Raw genomic sequence first — 20,174 nt, 5'->3', positions numbered from 1 at the left:
ATTAAATAGTCCAATTAGGTATGACACAATGTTAGCATGTTTAAAGGGAGAGAGCATATGCATCTTAGCACTGGTTAGCAGTGGTAAAGTATGCAGAGTCTTAAAACCAGCAAAACCAGTGTCCAAAAAGTTGAGGGAGGCAGGCAAAAAGTTACGGGTGACCACCCTAAGACTGTCAGGCCTAACACTCCCCTTTTTGCTGAATTAGGTTTTATTGGCTTTAGGACTCTGTACCTTTTACCACTGCTAAACAGTGCTAAAGTGCATGTGACCTCTGATGAAAACGTGGTAATATTGTCCTAGCTCCCATTTGTCATATTTAATTTACTTAGAAGTCCCTAGTAAAGCGCACTGCATGTACATTAAATTATACTAGTGGGTCTGCAGCAATGATTGTGCCACCCACTTAAGTAGCACAGCCTGTTTGTGCAGTTTTAAACTGACATGTCAACCTGACAAAGAACACCTTTTGCCAGGCCCATGAAGTCTTTTTTAATACATATGTCACCCCCTAAAGAAGGCCCTAGACAGCCCCAAGGGCAGGGTGCAGTGTATTTTAAAAGAAGGACATGTATTTTTAAGTTTTACATATCCTGGTGGTTAAACACCCTTAAATTTGTTTTTCAATACTGCAAGGCCTATCTCTGACATAGGTTAATTGTGGGACTACCTTTATACATCTTATAAGTGTAAATCACAATCTAGAAGAGATAGACATTTCGAGTTTGATGTCTCTGGAATAACAATTTAAAATCACAACTTATGTTGAAGTCAGATTTTAAATTGCAATTTTGAAAATGTCAATTTTAGAACGTTGTCATTTTCTTGACTTAGTCATTTGATGCCTGCTGTCTCTCTCTGATCACATGTCTGGGTTGGGGGACAGCTGCACATTGTGTATTCCACATACACAGCAAAACCCAAAGAGAACTTAGGTGTGAATTGATGGGCCATCTGTGTCCTGATGGGCCATCCTGGGCAGGACGGGAGGGAGGAGCTGGACACAGCCTTACTTAGACCTAAATAGGATGTGCCCTGCCCACAAACAAAGAACTGCATACCTGCCTGCAGTGCGTCTGGAGCCAGAGCAGGGCCTCAGTGCACTTCAAAGGCCTGTCTTTGAAGTCTCCCCCACTTAAAAGGCCCAAATGGGTATACGTACTGGACATCTGACACCACCAATTGAGTACACTTGTGGACCTGTGGATACTCTGCCAGGAAGAAGGACAGCTATGCTGCAGAAGCCCTGCCACTCTATTTGACTGTTGTTTTGCTGGACTACTGCTTGGCTGTGCTGACCTGTTCCTGCTGCCCTCTTGTTTGGCACTGAGAAAAACTAGATATGAATCTCTCCAACCTAGAGTGACTCCAAGGGTTAGTCAGCTGGCCTCTTGATCTGAAGTCTCAGGGACATAATAGACTTCCAACCACCCTGCTCCTGCACCTGGACTCTGCCATTCGTGAGCCTTTACTATCAAGTGGTGCCACCCCAGTCCTGGACCTTTGGAAGCGGCACTAAGATGTTTGCTCCAGGAAAACAGAAGCATCCTCTGCTGCAGGAGCAGAAATGGTGCATTGTCACTGGTGTGTGGAAAAAATGGATGCATCACCTCTACTGCATAGGTCAGAACCGGAGCAACCAGGATCACATCTCCATTGTATCTCACATCTTGACACATTACTGCATCACTCTCAGGTCCAGCACTGCAGTATTTTTCTCTGTGCAAGGTCTTCGCATCTTGGTACATGGCAGCCTCAACGGTGATGCCAAAACTCAGCATCCCATCTTCTGCACTTGTTAGAACTGACACATTGCTTCGACTGCACCTCAGCTCCTCGATGTCAATGCAATAGGACGTTGTGCTGTAGCCTCACTGCATCCAAGAACTGACACATCACTGCTGCTGCATGGAAAAAAGGGACGGATTCCTGCAAGTGCATACTTCAGAATGGCGCATAGCTCCACAACCCGGATTTAAGGTGATATTGTGCCACTAATCTCTGAATCAGTTTAGACCCTTTGTCATGGATCACTTTATGTGCCAGACAAAGTGCTTTGAATTGAATCCTTTTATGGCCCAGGAGCCAATGTAGGGCTTTTCTTGCAGCAGCCGCTGATTGAGATTGATAACACCTGTGTCCTGTATGATCTGTTGTCTGTTTATGACTGTCTTTGGACTCCCTAAATATACAGAATTTCCGTAATCTTGAAGGGAATTAATTAGGCCTTGGATGACCACTCTCCATAATGACTATGGCAGCCATCCCAGTACTTTTCTTAACATCCTAAGGAGTCCAAAGCAGGTGGCAGCAAGTTTCTTTGCAAGTTTCTTTGCTTGTGTTCCCTTTGTTAGTTTGCTGTCAACCCAGTTTCTGAGGCTTCTAACCTCCTCCTTAGGAGTGGGTTGGTTGCTCATGCAGGTAGGCTAATTCAGCTCAACCCACCTAGCGGGATTGTTTCCTGCCATCATCACTCCTGTTTTAGTCCCATTTAATTTAAGATTGCTGGCTGCCATCCATTCAACTACATGTGACAAACATTTATCTAGGAGGCTGGATGTACATTCTATATACAGTAAGAGACTGAGAATAATATGTGTATCATCAGCGTAGGATATCAACATAAAACCATATGATTTTATAATCTCAGCCAGCGGGCAAATTTATACGTTAAATAGCACAGGGCTGAGAGAGAAGCTTTGTGTCACACTACACTCTAACTGAGAGATGTCAGACTGTTTGTGGCCTTCATAAACTTGAAAAGTTATTTTGTGTAGAAATTAGGCCTGCCACTCCATTGCTGTGCCCACAATTCCTATTTCTGACAGCCTTTTAATTAGAGTGTTATGTGATACAGTATCAAGGGCCACTTTAGGTCCAGGAGGATCACAGTTGCTGTACCTCCTTTTTCCAAAATTACCCTAAGCTGCTCTTTGGCTGCTAAAAGTGCTGTTTCTGTACTGTTTCCTACTCTGAAACTGGCCTGAGAAGAATGAAGGACCTAATTTTCTTCTAAATACAGCAAGGGGACTTTATTTGCATGTTTTTCTAATACTTTGCTTGGACCTGACAGCAAAGAAATGGGATGGTATTTTTCGTACATCAAAGGATCAGCATTTGCTTTCTTTAGTAATGGCCATACTATTGCATGTTTCCATCCTACTGGCACTGATCCTGAGTTTAAGGAATGGTTAAAGATGTTGGTCAGGACTGAGATGATGGGTATTCCTCCTTTAAACATATTGTCCGGAAGTGATGAATCCAAAGGTGATCCTGATTTAAGGGATGCCAATATCCCCTGTCATGATGAGCCAAATCTGCCAGATCCTGTATTGTCAGAGACTGCTTATCTGGCACACACTCTCATTAGTTTTTAAATTGCTTGCTTGATATCTCACTTCCCTTCCTGCAGCCGTAGTCATTATCAAGTTAATGGCAAGTGTGGCACATACAATTGTAACCTTCATAGGACACAGCGTCTTAAAAGTACAAAGGAAACTTTCCATACTGTACCTTTGAAAAAGGGTGGAAAAACATATTGACAACATCTTATGCATACATGCTAACAACAAAGGCCATCCAACATTTCTAATGGGCTCTTCCTATGTTTGTCAGATAGTTGATTGAAGACTGATGGTGTGTCTCGATCACAGAATCTAAAATCTGGAATATCACCAGTTCCAATGCAAAAAGGATTGCCCAGGTCTAGAATTACCTGACATAGATCCAACAATTTCTATCACTCCTTCAGTTCCAGGAGGATCTGAAGGAACATCTTTCCAAGTATGCACGAACTTTATCAGCCACTCACAACTAGCATGCAAATAAATGATCAGGCACAGCCTACCTATGAGGAACTCTATACGCCTATTCGACCATGCTAGGTATAATCACTCTGTGTACCTCACTTTTCTACAAGTCTTAGTTACGTTGCAGCTCGGTCTGGGTTCTAAAAGTACAATTACAAAGATCCAGTGTCATATCTCCCACAGACGACCTACTATTGCGGTGGCACTCAACACTTCCTGAGTTAGTGTCCATTCACGCTGCTTTACTTGACTCCTAAAGTACCAGCTTTTCTGCTATCGTTTTTAGGTTGAGCGCATAAGCGCTCTGACCTGTTGTAATCTCTCTGTGGGTTTTTAACCACACCCATCAAGGTCACTCGTTCATGGGCTTGCCTTTCAAAACTCTTTTATCATCATTGGTAAATGCTTTGCGTTCGTCCCTCCTTGGGGCAAATTTGTCACCGCCTTGGCCATTGGCCCTATTACGTGTATAATTGCATGTTTGCCAATATGTTTGTCTGTGAGCAAACTTCTTTTTCCTTTTGTGTCTCTCCTTGCTCATGCTTATGGCGGCCATGGCCCTTTGAACCGGCTCGCTAATCTCTACTGTTTTACTTTTTAATTTATGTGGAAAGAAAAGTCCATTTAGGAATGTACAAAGCTAATAGCACTAACTCGAGCAAACACGAGACCCATTACTTTGCAAATGCTTGATTTTTCAGCTTTCCTCACACACTGCTATTAGGCGTGCATTCTTTCATATGTATATTTCCCTTCAAAATACTTTATTTTGACAACACAAAATGTCTCGGCCTGTAATTGTTCTTTAAGCGCCAGGGAAAATATTGGAGAGTTCATATCAGCATAAGTGAATTCGGCTCCCAGAGCCCAGAATGTAAGCTGTCTAGATGGCTGCCCTGACGGCACGGCGGTGAAAACGTTTCTGTCAGACCGTTTTAGGGTCTTTGTCAAGTGCCCGCTGGTTTTCAAATGGATAGCTCAGCGTTCCCGCTCTCCAATGTTTCCCAAAACAATATCACTGAATTGTCTGTATGAGCCTGTTTGTGTGGGCTGTGGCCTTTCGCCTTCCTCTGGGTCAGGGGCATGACCCAGAAGCAATTGTTCCTCCTCTCCATGTCGCTGTGAATCAAAATGGTTGGTTAACAGCTGAGAAAGGCGAAATCATTAATATGGCACCCGGGTTTGCTGAAATACTAAGATACCCACTGGTGGATGCTGTCAGTAGGAACCAACTAAACTGCAGTACTACTGTATCACATCTTTACAAATATCTACATGAAACAAAACAGCTGAGCCAATTCAGCTTTATGTTGTGTTTATACGATCGTCAGTGCAGTTATTAATGAAGATGTACACTGACCACTCCGGGAACTGGAAAAAGGTACTCTGAGATCCCATAAATGGGGAGTCACGAGACGTCAGCAGACAGGTGGTGGTGTTATGAAGAGCAGAATCTGATAGCTTACACATTCATTTTATTATTTTTATTTTTAGAAAATTATACTTCAAAGAAATTGGAAACAAGAACAAATGTGATGATAAATCTGTTCTGGCTTACTTAATTGGGTACACAAAGCCTGCAGTTTTAAAATACCCCGTGGGTTGAGGCACCTGCTGCAGAATTTTTTGTGTGACAAGCAATTTCCAGGATGCGATAACAGTAAGATAAGTCTGGTGGTTAATAAACTTTCTGGAGAAACCTGTGTGAAGTCTACAAACAAGTTTGACATCATAAAAAAAGCCAGAAGGTTGATATGCCTGCTGCAAAGCACAAAGTGAAACGTTCTGATCCTAGATATGTATTTTATGATGTCCACAGCTCAGTTGAGTAATTATTCTTGCAGATACCTTTAAGTTGCTGACGTCAGGCATTATTAGGTAATATATTTAGGAGTCCCATAATTAAGATATATATATATATATATATATGTATATATATATATATATATATATACATATATATATATATATATATATATATATATATATATATATATGTATGCATGTGTATATTTTTGATTTTCATCTGCATTTCTTCATATTTATTTTTGCTAATTTTATCTGTCTTTATTCATATTTACTAATCTCGGTCTACAACCATGACCCTACATGTAGCATTCTACTTTAAATATTATTACCCTTGGTATATTACTTTAAAACGTTTTACTATTACTCTGGTGAAATGCCCAAATTAACATAGCAAAATGTGTTATTATTTCCTGCTGTATTTTTTGTACTTCTTTTATCTGAGATAATGAGATCCTTTTATACCACACTAAGGGCCTCATTATGAGGTGGACGGATGGGAAAGCCTGTTCCCCAAACTCTCAACAGGGTGGCCATCGCCATAGTGGCGACCACTCCGCTGGCCCTATTAGGAGTTTCCCACTAAGCCGATGGGCGGAAACCTCGTTTTCTACCGCCCGGTCTAGCGGGAAGCAGGCTACAGCATAGTCTCCGACTCGTAATCAAGCCAGCGGCAATGCTGTAGCCCACAGGGTGCACCAGCAACCTCGCAATGTTCACTGTCTGAAAGGCAGACAGGGAACATTGTGACAGTGCTAGGCAGGGGGACTCCTGCACTGCCCATGCCAAGTGCATGGGCTGTGCAGGGCTGCCCCGGTAGCCCCCTACACCTGTTTTCCAGGAAGCCTTTACTGCCATGAAAAGGCTGGCAGACAATGAGGTCGTACTCATTGGCGGATTACAATATCTGCCACCGCCAGGCCGTCAGGATCGTGGATGCTGGCAGTTCTGCTGGAATCCTAGCGGTCTGACTGCCAGAGTCTTAATGTGAGGTCGGACCACCACAGCAGGGGTGGTCCTGACCATCACCGCGAGGTTGGCGACCTCAAGACTACCAACCTCGTAATGAGGCCGTAAATATGCTGCAATGTCTGTAACTGTTATAAATTGAAAATAAAAGCTAAAAAAAAAACTCTTCTGCATATCTACTGCTGTTTAAGACTAATTACTAAAATGTCATCCTCTTTTAACCTCATTGCCTGTTAATCTGCACAGCTATTGTCTTGGTAGGCATGATTGTCAACATTTAGAATCACTCAAAAACATCCTAATATATGTTTTTATCCACAGATAAAAATAAATATAGAAAGGAAAATAAATATTTTGTCTCTGTTTTTTTATTTGTCAAAATCTGTAAAAACAGAAAACAGGGAGCTTTAGTAATAATGTACCCCACTGCTTTCCTATGGTAGCGCCAGTCTATCCACAGTGAAAGAAACAACATTGGATGTTTTTCACTGCCAGGACATGTAAACCATAAAATATAAATGACTTGATTTTTAAATACTGCGCACCCAGCCTCATTGGCATTGAGGGACTACTTTAAGGGTGACTTGTCTCTTTTAAAAAGGAAAGTTTAGGCGTGGTGAAAGGTTTATTTTGCATGGTCGAAATGGCAGTTTAAACTTATGAATTAACTCCGCCAATCAGGAGTATAGCTAATTTCAATATGTTTGAGCGGTCGGAGCACTTACACTGGGGCCTGGTTAGCAGTGCCCCTAGAGCACCAAGACAAAAAAACCTATGGGGGTCATTTTGACCCTTGCGGTACGGGACCGCTAGGGCTAAAATGACAGAAGCACCGCCAACAGGCTGGCGGTGCTTCCAGGCGTATTACGACTGCGGTGGAAGCGCCGTGGTCGCACCGCCGGGGATTACGAGTCCCCGACCGCCAGCCTTTTTCTGGCGGTTTGCACCGCCAGGAAAAGGCTGGCGGAACGGGGAGTCGTGGGGACCCAGGGGGCCATGCAGCTTTTCACTGTCTGCTATGCAGACAGTGAAAAGCACGACGGGTGCAACTGCACCCGTCGCACGGCCGCAACACCGCCGGCTCCATTGGCGGCCGCATGGCGGTCAGATCTTGGGGGGCGGGTGATGCCGCCCGCCAAGATCGTAATGACCCCCTATATCTGTTTTAAAAAAATGGGGCTGACCAAACAAAGAGAGGTATTTTTCTATCTATTGTTTGCTATATGTTTAGGAGTCTAGGTCCATGCCAAGCAATATTGATAATAATTAATATAAATCTTGGAAGCTTCAGAGCGTTCTGAGAATCACTAACGTAGAGCAATGGTTTTCAGACTTTTTAATGCCGTGTCTCCCCAGGGGAAAAAAAATCATCGGGAACCCTCAGAAATTTTTCGCAATTATTCTATTAAGTTGGCAATGTTTAAATATGTCTAGACTTATTTAAACATTGCAGTTAACTTCTGTTACCTTTTAAAAAATGCAATAAAAGTTTTTCTGCTTAAAAAAACAGCAGTGTTATCTGCATCATGCTTCTTTTGGCCAGAGCCCGGCGCCCCCCCTTGCGATCACTTGAGTCCCCCCTAGGGGGGGTCTGCCCCTCAGTTTGAAGACCTCTGAGTTAGGAGGAGAAGGACAGAGCAAAAATGTTATAAAATAGATTAATGTAGTGTACATTTTAGTACATCATCACTGGTCCTCAAAATCATGTTTCCAGAAGTGAGGAGCGGGCAATAGCATTGCCTGTTTCAGTTGACATGGAAACTGAAACATACCAAGACTTTGACCTGACAGGTAATAAGAAAAGTTTCAACTGGCTCCTACTGGCACTCCCACCCAATTCTGATGCTGCTTTGAGCAGTGTCAGGATGGGCCGCAGGGCTGGCTGGGAGCCTGTGCCTGCAGCAAGGAGACGGAGGAGCTCGGCGGCGCGCAGTGAGTAAAGGTAAGTGAGTTTTTTTTATTATTTTTCATTTATTTTAATTTCTCCTGTCCCCTCACCCGCGCGCCAACCTGCCCCTTCAGCTTTCGCAAGCCGCTCCTGGTTACAGGGCAATCTGTGACGAGCTAATTTTGGCATGCAAACATGTCCTTTTCTATAGTGCAATAAGTATGTACTCTATCAAGCGGTAGAGGCTATTTGTAAAACAGACATTTGCCAAACGACATTTGCCTTATGAATTTTGGTGCCAGACAAAGAATACTCTTCTGTTCCTTCTTGGTTGCACTGCGTGGCTGTAAAGGCGACATTTTGTTCTGCCTGTGAGTTCTTTGCAACTTCTTCCCAGCCCTTAGCTTAAAAAAGTGAATATAAATTGCGAGCATCTGCCTAACGCACTTTCTAAATAGTGTCTGGTGTCAAGCACTGTAAAGTTACATCATAAGGCGTAACTTAGAGGAACTGAGAAGCTGTGGCAGCATCAATTGTGTGAATCACTTTCTAATCGACTACTAGTGTCCATTTACATCGCAAGTTTCTGTGCTTGGATACAAGCCTTTATTGCCAGTTAGGGCCATCTTCCTACCTGAGCTAGATGGCCAGCTCAGTGTGTCAGTTCTGATAGAGCGTTCCGTACTAACAATTTACCTGTATTTGGACGCTCTTTAGGTCGATGAATCTTTTGGCTAAGTGGGACTCTCTTCACCCGAGAACAGTCAATTTAATCAAACCAATAATCAATAACGAACATAAGCAATGCCCTGATCAACATAACACTTAACAATTAATCCAGAATACATTTCGGCGAACCCTGACCTTTCAGTCAGGAATAACCACACCAGTTTATTCAAAGTTAGTGAATTTATTTCCCTATATTAACAAAGCTAGCACAATATAGATGTGTCTCAACACCAAATGATAAACGTAAATGAACATTAATAGCTGTCCATAACGGCGGAAAAGATGCAATCTATGCAGCATTTGAATAACAAGGCATTCGATAATAGCAATGCAAATCACTAAAACTATAATCTGTAATGAGCTAATTGCATACATTTAGTCAGCATAACAAGGTCTCAAATTGCATCGTGCAACAAAAGGAATCCTCATCTAACCTCAAATTAGCATCGGCATGTGGGACTTCATGCAAAAAAACAATTTAGCAACATTAATTTAGAAAACTCCTAACTAGGGCTCTTATCAAAATCAGCAGTTGGTTACCTAAAAGGAACACAATGCAATTGTACAATTTCCTTTCATATTTACCAATTACAATCAGCATTCAAGGAAGTCTTCGTCTCACAGGTACCGTTTCTCGATCAGCATGGGACGGGGCAAAGGGGCAAGGTGGACGGGGCAATTGCCTCACGGCGGCAAGATAAACTACTACTTCATGCAAAGGGACAAATCAAAGTTAAAGTCTCTAGGGTAAGAATCATTTAAAGTCTCTTTCTCTCGATTAGAGAAAGCATCAAAGTCTCTCAAAATGGCGTCGCAGCATGATGGGCCATATTAGCTGCAAAATGGCGCAATGGGTGCAATGTCGGGTAATGGCTGCTTTCCTCTCGTGCACCTGGTTTAAATAGACAACAGTTCAAATCCAGCAGGGTCTTCCATTGGAGGGTTCATAGGTTAGCTTCAAATTGTCCAATCAAAAACAACAGTTCTCAAGCTTTTACTTAAGCATACATTATCCTTGGAGACGGGTACGCAAGTTGCAACATTTTATACCAATTAACTCATTTTCAGAGCTTCCATTGTCCGCACCTGCAGATTGACCTTGGAGCAAAGAGAAAAATGCCAGGCTGGCACGAAACCTTAAGATAAGCATGTGAACGATCTCAGTGCAAAAGTACAGCTTCAAGCAGAAATACACGTTTAATAGCACATTGGAAAAATACGAGCATCTAAACCGTGAGACCAGGCAACTAGGCCAAAGCCTCCACTAAAGTAATGCTAAGCTAAAACATTTCAAACAAGCAAATCATAGCACACGTTTATGATTATGTCGGATTAGTGCAATTCTAATACATCACGTTATATAAAGCACGCTTATAAATGTTGGCAAACTACTCTAAGGGCACATTTTGTCCCCGTACAATCTTTATTAGTTCGGTTAAAGTCACACATGATTATTGCAGCACTACGTTTATGCACTAATAAATGTAAAACCTTCATTTCAGCTTCATCAATCCCTCCTCTGATGACTACTTGTCATCACACAAACTATTCCCACAAATTTTATTCCATTAAAATTCTGTCAGTTCTCTTTTCCTTTTAATTCCCCTAGTTTTTGCTTTGGATTCTTCTGCCATTCTTTTCATCATTTTCTCTTCCTTCCTTCTTTTAATTCTTTCCATAATCATTAATATTCCCCTTTTTATTCCCCAAATTCCAAAAATGCAAATTAGAACTATTAGAATTCCCTGTATTATTTCTAGCAATATTCCATTCCAAATTCCCCCAATCCAATTTCCCACTGAAGCAAGTCCTTTTCCAACCTTCTCCCACACTCCTGGTTCTTTCAGTTCCTTCAAATCTGCACTCTCTTTTGTTAGATTAGCAAGCATAGTTTTAATTTTCACACTGTTGTCGGGAATATACGTGCAACAGTGGCGCGCACCAAGCATTTTGCAAACGCCGCCATCCTTTGCTAAAAGAATGTCTAAGGCAAGCCTATTTTGAAGAGTCATAGCTCTTTCCGCTGCAAGTTCAGCATCTATCAGGATTATAGCACCTGAAAACTTTGTCAACATGTTATCCACTATAGTAGACAACTTTCTTATTTTGATGGAATTCAACACAACTCCCAATGAAGGAATAATGGCTCCAAATATATCTCCTACCACAGCAGCTGCGGTCTCTCTTTTCTGGATACGATGGGATCCAGATGTCTTTGAAATCATCGATAGGTCATCCAGTTGATAAACCTTTGGGAACACTATACCCAAATAACATCTTTCCCGCCATCCCTTCGGAAGACGATAATAGGCATTATACCCACAAATGTAATATACACCTGGTATGACAGGGTCAAGTCCGTTCATCATGAATGTCCATTTAGCCTTAAAGATAAACGTATGTTTACACTCACTCGCTCCTACAAAAATGTTATCATAATAAGATTCACCTCGATATATACAAAATTTCCCTACATGCCAAGCATCTAAAGCAATTCTCCCTTGTGTCTTTATTGCGGCAAAATCATAATTATCTACTGAAGTCCTCTTATGTAGTTCTTTTTCTAATTTCGCATTCATTTGTGCCCTTCTATCATCTGTGCGATCTAAAAAGCTTATTTCTACTGCAGAGAGCGAGCAGGTAAGGTTTTCCCTATGAGCGTGAGCCGTTTCAAAAGGTTGCATTGGCTCGAAAAATTCCCTCATTATTTTAGCATCCCAATCTTTAGCAATCTGGCTTAGCTGCGCTATTATAGGAACATATGCAAAGGTAACGTCATAATTCGAGTAAAAATACTGTATGTTAGTTTGACCATAAAATCTAGACATTACTATACTACATGTAATCCCGTATGTAAGAGGCATGTGGTGATAAGTCACCCCTTCCTTTACTGATGTCGGTATCTGTGTACACACATAACAATCTTTCGCATCCATAGTCTCAACATATTCTGTTAGCAAGCGATAGAAAACATTATACGAAAGTTCTTTCTTATCATGCAAGTGTCTCTCATCTAATTCTAGTCTTTTCAATGCGGTTAGTTCAGTGACAGTAACAGGAGCAAAAGTAGAAGCATCAATTTTCTCATTCTCACCCTTACCATGCATTCCAAGCACTATTGCCATTATTATTAGTACACATGCAATTACCAAGCCTACACACACATATTTACAATATTTCTTTCTACTGTTTTGCGTCATGATCTGTATAGAATCAGAGAGCTAGAAGCACCTATAAAGAAACTATTTAGCAATTCAGTTACAAAGCTGAACGAGCGCAATGTTCACACAGTCTTCTTCAAGAGGCCACTCACTTATCGGTTAGCAGCATTCGTCTCAATTCGGCAATAACTCAGTCTTTTATCAGTTCAGCAAGTGTCTTATCCGGTTTAGCAATGTCTCAGCTGGTTGTATCACGTCAGATTGTAGCAAGCAATATCATTTATTACCCTTTCAATCGACAGAGTCCATAAAACTTTTCTTTTCTATTGGTATCTCTTCTTCTTCGTTCTCGAGGCTAAGAGATACAAATTCGTCAGTCCAATCGTCATTGACTACATATGCCCATTCTGGACCGGAATATCTCCTGTTTGGTATCCTTTTCCTTTTCAATTTCGCTTCTCTTTTCGATTCTGCCTCACTGGTACTTTCCTCTTTGGCCAAGTCTTTTCCTTCACTTGAGGATGGTACCACGACAGTCACTTCCTTTCTTTTCTCTTTCACTTTTGGCCTTTCTCCGTCGTTCAAACTTCCTTTAGTCCTTTGTTTTATTGGTGATATACTTAGTCTCCTCTTTGCACCGTGTCCATTTGATGGACCTGCGATCTTTTCTGTGGAAGCTTGAGCTTTTTTGTTCTGTTCGGCCTTGTCCCCTCCTTCTGGGGAATCAATCACTTTCTCCTTTTCTTTTTCTCTATCGTCTGCTTCTGGGAAAGCCCTCCTCTGATCAGGCTCTCCTTCTTTTTCACCTTTCAAGCCCTTCGTCACCGTTACTTTCGTCAGACTCTTTATCACTTTCAGCTGCTTCAGGTTCTTTGTCACCTTCAGCTGCTTCAGGCTCTTTGCTACCCTCAGCTGCTTCAGGTTCTTTGTCACCTTCAGCTGCTTCGTCGCTGTCTGAGGTTTCTCCTTGGTCTTCCCCAAGTGAGTCGGCTGCTTCGTCCCCAGAGAATATTTCTCTCTCTCCTGTTTCTGCCTGTTCACTTTCAGTTCGTGTTTGCTCTGTCTCGCCGCTCAGCACTGTTTTATCAGGCACTGGCAGTTTCAGCGCTTCAACTTCCTCATCTGTGGGACACAACACTTTCTTTGTGTGACTAGCGTGAATCCAGTTGGGAACTCCCGCACACTTCACAGCGGTAGTGGTCGTCAGGATCACTTGGAAAGGGCCTTTCCAACGGGGTTCCAGACACGACTTTCTCACGTGCTTCTTTACCACGACCCAGTCACCTGCTTTCAGTGTGTGTCCTGGACCTTGGATCGATGGCAAGGTGGTTGCTTCCACCTGGTGAGAGAAAGAGCGAACCACGTCAGCCAGACCTTTGCAGTAGTCTAACACCATATCATCTGTAATATTCAAAAGCGCGTTTGCGGGAACTGCAGGAAGTCTCATAGCCCTGCCCATGAGAATTTCGTGCGGAGACAATCCAGTCTTTCTATCAGGGGTGTTTCTCATTGACATTAGCACCAAGGGCAATGCGTCAGGCCATTTCAAATTTGTCGATGCACATATTTTCGCCATTCTTGATTTCAGTGTACCATTCATCTGCTCCACCAGTCCTGATGCTTCAGGGCGATAGCTACAATGCAGTTTTTGCTCAATGTTCAGCGCTTCGCAAAGTAACTTTATCACCTCGTTATTGAAGTGACTTCCCCTATCTGATTCTAAAGAGATCGGGAATCCGAAACGTGGTATCAACTGTCTCAACAATAGCTTTGCAACTGTAAGGCTGTCATTTCTACGTGTGGGGTATGCCTCAATCCAGTGACTAAAAATGCACACAATCACCAACACATACTTTAGACCTCCATGCACAGGCATCTCAATGAAGTCCATCTGCATCCTACTCAATGGGCCACTGGCCCTGCCAATGTGGCTCACGTTCACAACTGTTCCCTTCCCTGGGTTCATCTGCTGGCAAATGACACATCGATGGCAAACTGCTTCTGCAGCTTGACGAAATCTGGGGTTAAACCAATCAGTTTTGAACAATCTTATCATGGCATCTCTCCCTAGGTGAGCCTGCCCATGATAGAACCGCGCAAGCTGCGATAAGAGACTATTTGGCAAAACAAATTTTCCCTCATTTGAAACCCATAACTCATCTGGTCTCTTTATACATTGTGATTTAATCCAGGAATCTCTTTCTTCCTCCCTGACGTTATTCTGTAATACTTTTAGTTCATCTATTGTATCTACGACCTTCAAGGCAAATGCTTCAGCTGGTTCGAGTTCTGGTTCACTTATTGAATTCCATTCATCCCTGAGTAATATACAGTTCAAGGCACAAAATCTTGCGACTTGATCCGCATATGCATTTCCCAAAGAAACATAGTCCTGTCCTTTTGTATGAGCACTACACTTTACCACTGCAACTTCGGCTGGCATTTGAATGGCGTGTAACAATTCCCTTATTCTCTCCCCGTTTTTCACTGGGGATCCTGAAGAAGTCAGGAAACCTCTCTGTGACCATAGTTGTCCAAAGTCGTGCACAATTCCAAACCCGTACTGACTATCAGTGTAAATGGTAACTTTCATCAATGCAGACAGTTGACATGCTCTTGTAAGGGCTACAAGTTCTGCTACTTGTGCAGAATAGACTCCTTGAAGCCAGGACGCTTCCAAGACACCTGTTACAGTACATACAGCATATCCTGCTTTCAAAATCCCCATCCCATCTCTTAGACATGAACCATCAACGAAAACAATTTGGTCATTTTCATCAAGCTTAGTATCCTTAATGTCAGGTCGAGGTTTTGTGCAAAATTCAGTCACCTGAAGGCAGTCATGCTTGACGTCTTCAGCGTTCTCAATTTCAGCATTTTCACCGGGAAGCAAGGTTGCTGGATTCAACGTAGTGCACCTTTTCAGCTGCACGTTCGGTGAGCCCAGAATTATCGTTTCATACCTTGTGAGCCTCGCTCCAGTCATGTGTTGCGTTCGGGAGCAGGTCAAAAGTATCTCAACTGAGTGAGGGACCATGACTGTTACTGGGTGTCCCATCACTATTCCTTCACTCTGAGTGAGGCTGATACCAACTGCTGCTACGGCGCGCAAACACCCTGGAAGTGCTGCTGCGACCGGATCCAAAGTAGCTGAAAAATACGCTACTGGTCTGTTTATGCCACCATGGGCTTGACAGACAAAGAACATGCATCACGTTCATGACAAAACAATGTGAAAGGCTTTGTGTAATCAGGCATACCTAAAGCTGGAGCCCTGCACATGTATTCTTTCAATTCGATAAAAGCATCCATCTCATCTCCTTTCAACTCAATTTGATCCAAGGCATCCTTCTGGGTCAGCTTCAGTAAAGGCTTTGCTAGAGTTGAGAAGTTGGGAATCCACTGACGACAGTAGCTTACCATTCCCAAAAACTTCCTCACCTCCCTCCTTGTCTTTGGTGGACTCATCTGAAGTACACTTGTTATTCTTTCCTTCATTATTCTCCGTGACCCTTTCTCTATCTGGTGACCCAAGTATTTCACTTTCTTCTGACAGAACTGCAATTTGGAAGGAGACACCTTGTGTCCATTCCTTCCCAAATGGTTTAACAGAGCAATGGTATCGGCTGTGCAGCCACTTTCTGTCTTTGATGCAATCAGTAAGTCATCGATATACTGTACTAGGGTTGACTCGAAAGGCAATTCTAATGCTTCCAAGTCTTTCTTTAGAATCTGATTGAATATTGACGGTGACTCAGAAAACCCTTGAGGAATTCGACACCAACTGTACACTCTGTCTAAGAATTTGAAACAAAAGAGAAATTGGCTGTCCTCGTGAAGAGGCACAGAAAAGAATGCTTGTGACAAGTCGATGACTGAGAACCATTCAGCATCGCAAGGGACTTGAAACATTATCACAGCTGGATTTGGTACGACAGGGCAACATTTGACTATGATGTCATTTATTTTCCTCAAGTCCTGTACAATTCGGACCTTTCCACTCGGCTTTATTAGTCCCATGATTGGTGAATTACATGGACTGCTTAACACTTCTTTCAGTACTCCCTGTTTTACAAATTCGTCAATGAGTTGGGCAACTTTCATGAGGGTGTCTTGTGCCATGTGGTATTGTGGGGTCTGGGGAAAGGTTGCATTGGGCTTTACAGTCACTTTCACTGGTTCTACTCCTTTCATCAATCCCACCTCTTTCCCTGTCATATCCCACACTTCCTTTCCAACTGTTTCCCGTAATTCAGCTGGAATATCTTCTTCAGTTATCATCGGGAAGAGACAAATCAGAGGATACTCTTCATCGACAGTTTCCATCTCATCCCCCTCTACACTGTCCTATTCTTCCCCATCACTGCTCGTCTGAATTTTGATTCCCTCGTTCGAACACATAATCGAACAACCCAATTTGCACAATAGGTCTCTCCCTAACAGTGCTATCGGGCTTGAGTCACATACCACAAATTTGTGTAACCCTTGATAGTTACCAATGCTGACTGGTACCGGATCTGTAATTGGGTTTGTCAGGTGCCTGTTTGCTACTCCCACCACTTGAACTGTCCTTCCTGAGAGTGGCAAATTTGGTACTTCACTGCTCTTAACAGTTGAATGTGTGGCTCCTGTGTCAACCAAGAATGAGACACGATGACCCATTACTCTTCCTTCCACGTACGGACCTTTTTGATCAACTTCCAAGGATGCTGCAAGCACACAATCTCCTTCCTCTCCTGAACTTTCACTCTCCCATACATTGTTTATTCCACTCTCACTGTGTAATGGGAACTGTTGTACGGTGCCATTTGTATTCATTACCTGACCCGAGACCTGTGGAGGAACCATCACTTGCTGCTGACTCATTGGTGCCAAAGGTATTTGCATTTGCTGATTAGGTACCATGGGAAACTGCTGTTGCATTGGCTGCATTTGCGTCATCTGCATACGGGGCATCTGCATCTGCTGCGGCTGCATGGGCTGTAATCCCTGCAGCTGATTTATGGTCTGAAAATTTGGGTTTGGACCTCTCATTTTCGGTCCCCTCATTGTCTGAAATGCATTGACATCATTGTTTTGCTGACCAACACCTGCACCTTCCTGCACCACCATCGGGCACTCGCGTTTCCAATGTCCGACAATTCCGCACGCGTGACACGGCATCACCTTTTTCAATGCCTGCACACCATTCGGAGTCACAACAGTGTTCAAGTCTGGACCATTATTCACAAAACCTCCTCTGCCTCTGCCTCTCGCCTGTGGCTGAAACATCATATTTCCCTGCAACTGAGGCTGCGGTTGCGGTACCTGCTGTTGGAACCCTTGCAACCCTTGCAAACCTTGCAGACCTGTCTGAGCTGCTTTAAGTTGCATCATCATCACTTTCTCTTTCAACTTTTTCTGTTTCACTTCAATTTCGTCGCTACAGTATTTCGCATAATTCAACACCTCATCAATAGGTTTCGACTGCCAACAAATCAAATGCAACTTTATCATCCGACTTATCTCCGGTCTCAGTCCTTCCACAAATCTAAACACAAAATGAAGCATGTCCTTCACCTCTATTGTCTCCGTGCCACTGTAATTCTTGAACGCCTTCAACAACCTCTCATAGTAACTATGAATCGACTCTTTAGCCTCTTGGGCAGTTCGATCGATCTTCTGCCAATCCACATTTTTCGCGGCAACCTTCGTCTTCAAATGCTCAATCACCTTATAGTACAAGCTAATTACCATAGGCGATGGTGCACCCGTATCCCTGTCTCTTTCTGGTTCACTCGTCGGCCAACCTACAGCTCTTTTGCAATCCTCCCACAAATCTGCCGGAACCACAATCTCAAAGAGAGTGTTCAGGTCTTCCCAGAGACATTTTGCAAGCTTCACAAACCTATCAGTCTGTTGATACCATTCAATCGGTTTCTCTCTCAGTTTAGGGAAATCATCCGTAAAAGACTGAATGTCGCTTCTGTGCCATGGTACATGTATTAACTTTCCCCCTGCTGTCTCCCTCATTGGTAACATGGTTACTGCATCACTACTCTGTGGTCTTTTCTCGTTGGGCTCTGGGACACTGTCTTTCCTCTTTTCCTTTCTCTTTACCCATCTGCTTTCCCATTTGTCTAAGCACCTCCACACTTGTGCACTCTGCAACAATTCTCTAAGGTGCGCCTTCATGCCTGCTGACCTCATGTGTTCAAAGTCTGCGGTCCCAAAATCCAATCTATAGCTCCTGCTCAAGTGTTTTGTCTTGTCTATATCAACCCCGTTTTTGTCAGCTATTTCTTGCAAGCTTCTATGTACCTTGTTCACTTCTTTCGTAATCCTTGGACATAGATACCTCAACTCTTCTTCCGAGTAGGACTCTAACCTATTCACACCCATAGTCCCTTCCACCAATTCTTGTGCTTCCATGTTCAACCTGACCCTATTCAGATAGTCTTCTCCCTTCCCACTGGCTGAGCTTTGTGTGGAATTCAGACTGTTGAACCACTGTGTCAGCTGTTGCGCATTCAATCACATCAGTGTAGCATTCACATCGACTGCCATTGATGGTTGCGGCAATTTTTCAGTGTTCGATGTTAGAGGTATTATCAGTGGGGGACTCGACCTCACCAGTGTCGACTGAGCACATATGGGACTAAACTCCATCAAGGACCCAGATCCAGTTGGCTGAGCCGCTATCGGGGTTATCCCTGGAGTGTTTTCTATGCACCTCCTTTCTGTCCCACTCTGCAGCATTGATCCCTGACCGCTCATACCTAAGTTAGGCTGACTGTACAAAGGTACCGGTGGACCTACAGTAATGGGTAGTGATATCGCGTCTGGGTTCTGTCCATTTCCCATGTTCTGAGACATGTTCATCCCCACACTATGGGTCATCATTGCCGGCATGTCCATCTGACTCCCCGTCATCTGAGCATGTGCGTTTCCCCCCTGCATCTGCTTTTGAGGCATCAAAAACTGGGTTGATTCAGCTTGTGCCAGTGTTGGGTTGTGACCATTCTGTCCTCCCATTGCGGCTGGATCTAGAACCATTCCCGTACTGTTGTCACTGCTGTAGTACCTTGGGACCTGCGGCTGATAATTTTCTGCTGGTTTCAGTATGGGCACATCTGGATATATTCTCCTAACCTGCGGTATCTGCGGGGTGAACAGTAAACTCGGGTCCTTAGATCCCGATGATGCTCCTGAACTCTGAGTTTCAGTGTTCTGTACCGATGCCGGAGGGGCAGAACTGGTGCTTGGACCTTGTCCACTCTCTGCATAAGGTGGTGGACGGTCGTTCAGCAATTGCATGATTAACTCCTCATCCTCTAACTCCTCTTCTCTTCTCAACTTTTCCTCGTCCTCTCTATCCTTTGAACACCTCCTGTTTGTCTTACAGGTAGCTTTCTTACCTGTCTCCTCTTCTTCCTTAGTAATTGCGGGAAACAATTTTATCCCCTGCAATACATCTGACCTCCACACCTTCTGTGCATTATCCCACCTAGCGTCCGCTAGTGTCTTTTCTACCTTCCTTATCCTGGTCTCGAACTTATTTTGCTGTTGCTGTCTAGCCATCAGTTCCCAAATTGCTAGAGCCTCAAACTGTGCTGGCCTTGGAGGTACCTTCATGTCGTACATCGCGAATCTCAAATTCTCTAGGATCCTTATATTGAATGTCCCATGGATCGGGAACGCTACGCTCCCATGTTTCTCTGTCAGCTTGTGCCATTGCTTTAGCCAAAGGCACGGAGCTACCCCCTTTTCCTCCATTACAATGTAAGCTGGTGTGCCTTCGGGCGGCGTTTCCTCTCCTACGCTCGCTTTAAT

The sequence above is a fragment of the Pleurodeles waltl genome, chromosome 3_1 (genome assembly GCF_031143425.1).
Source record: "Pleurodeles waltl isolate 20211129_DDA chromosome 3_1, aPleWal1.hap1.20221129, whole genome shotgun sequence".
NCBI classification, from domain to species: domain Eukaryota; kingdom Metazoa; phylum Chordata; class Amphibia; order Caudata; family Salamandridae; genus Pleurodeles; species Pleurodeles waltl.
This window is presented reverse-complemented; position numbering follows the sequence as displayed.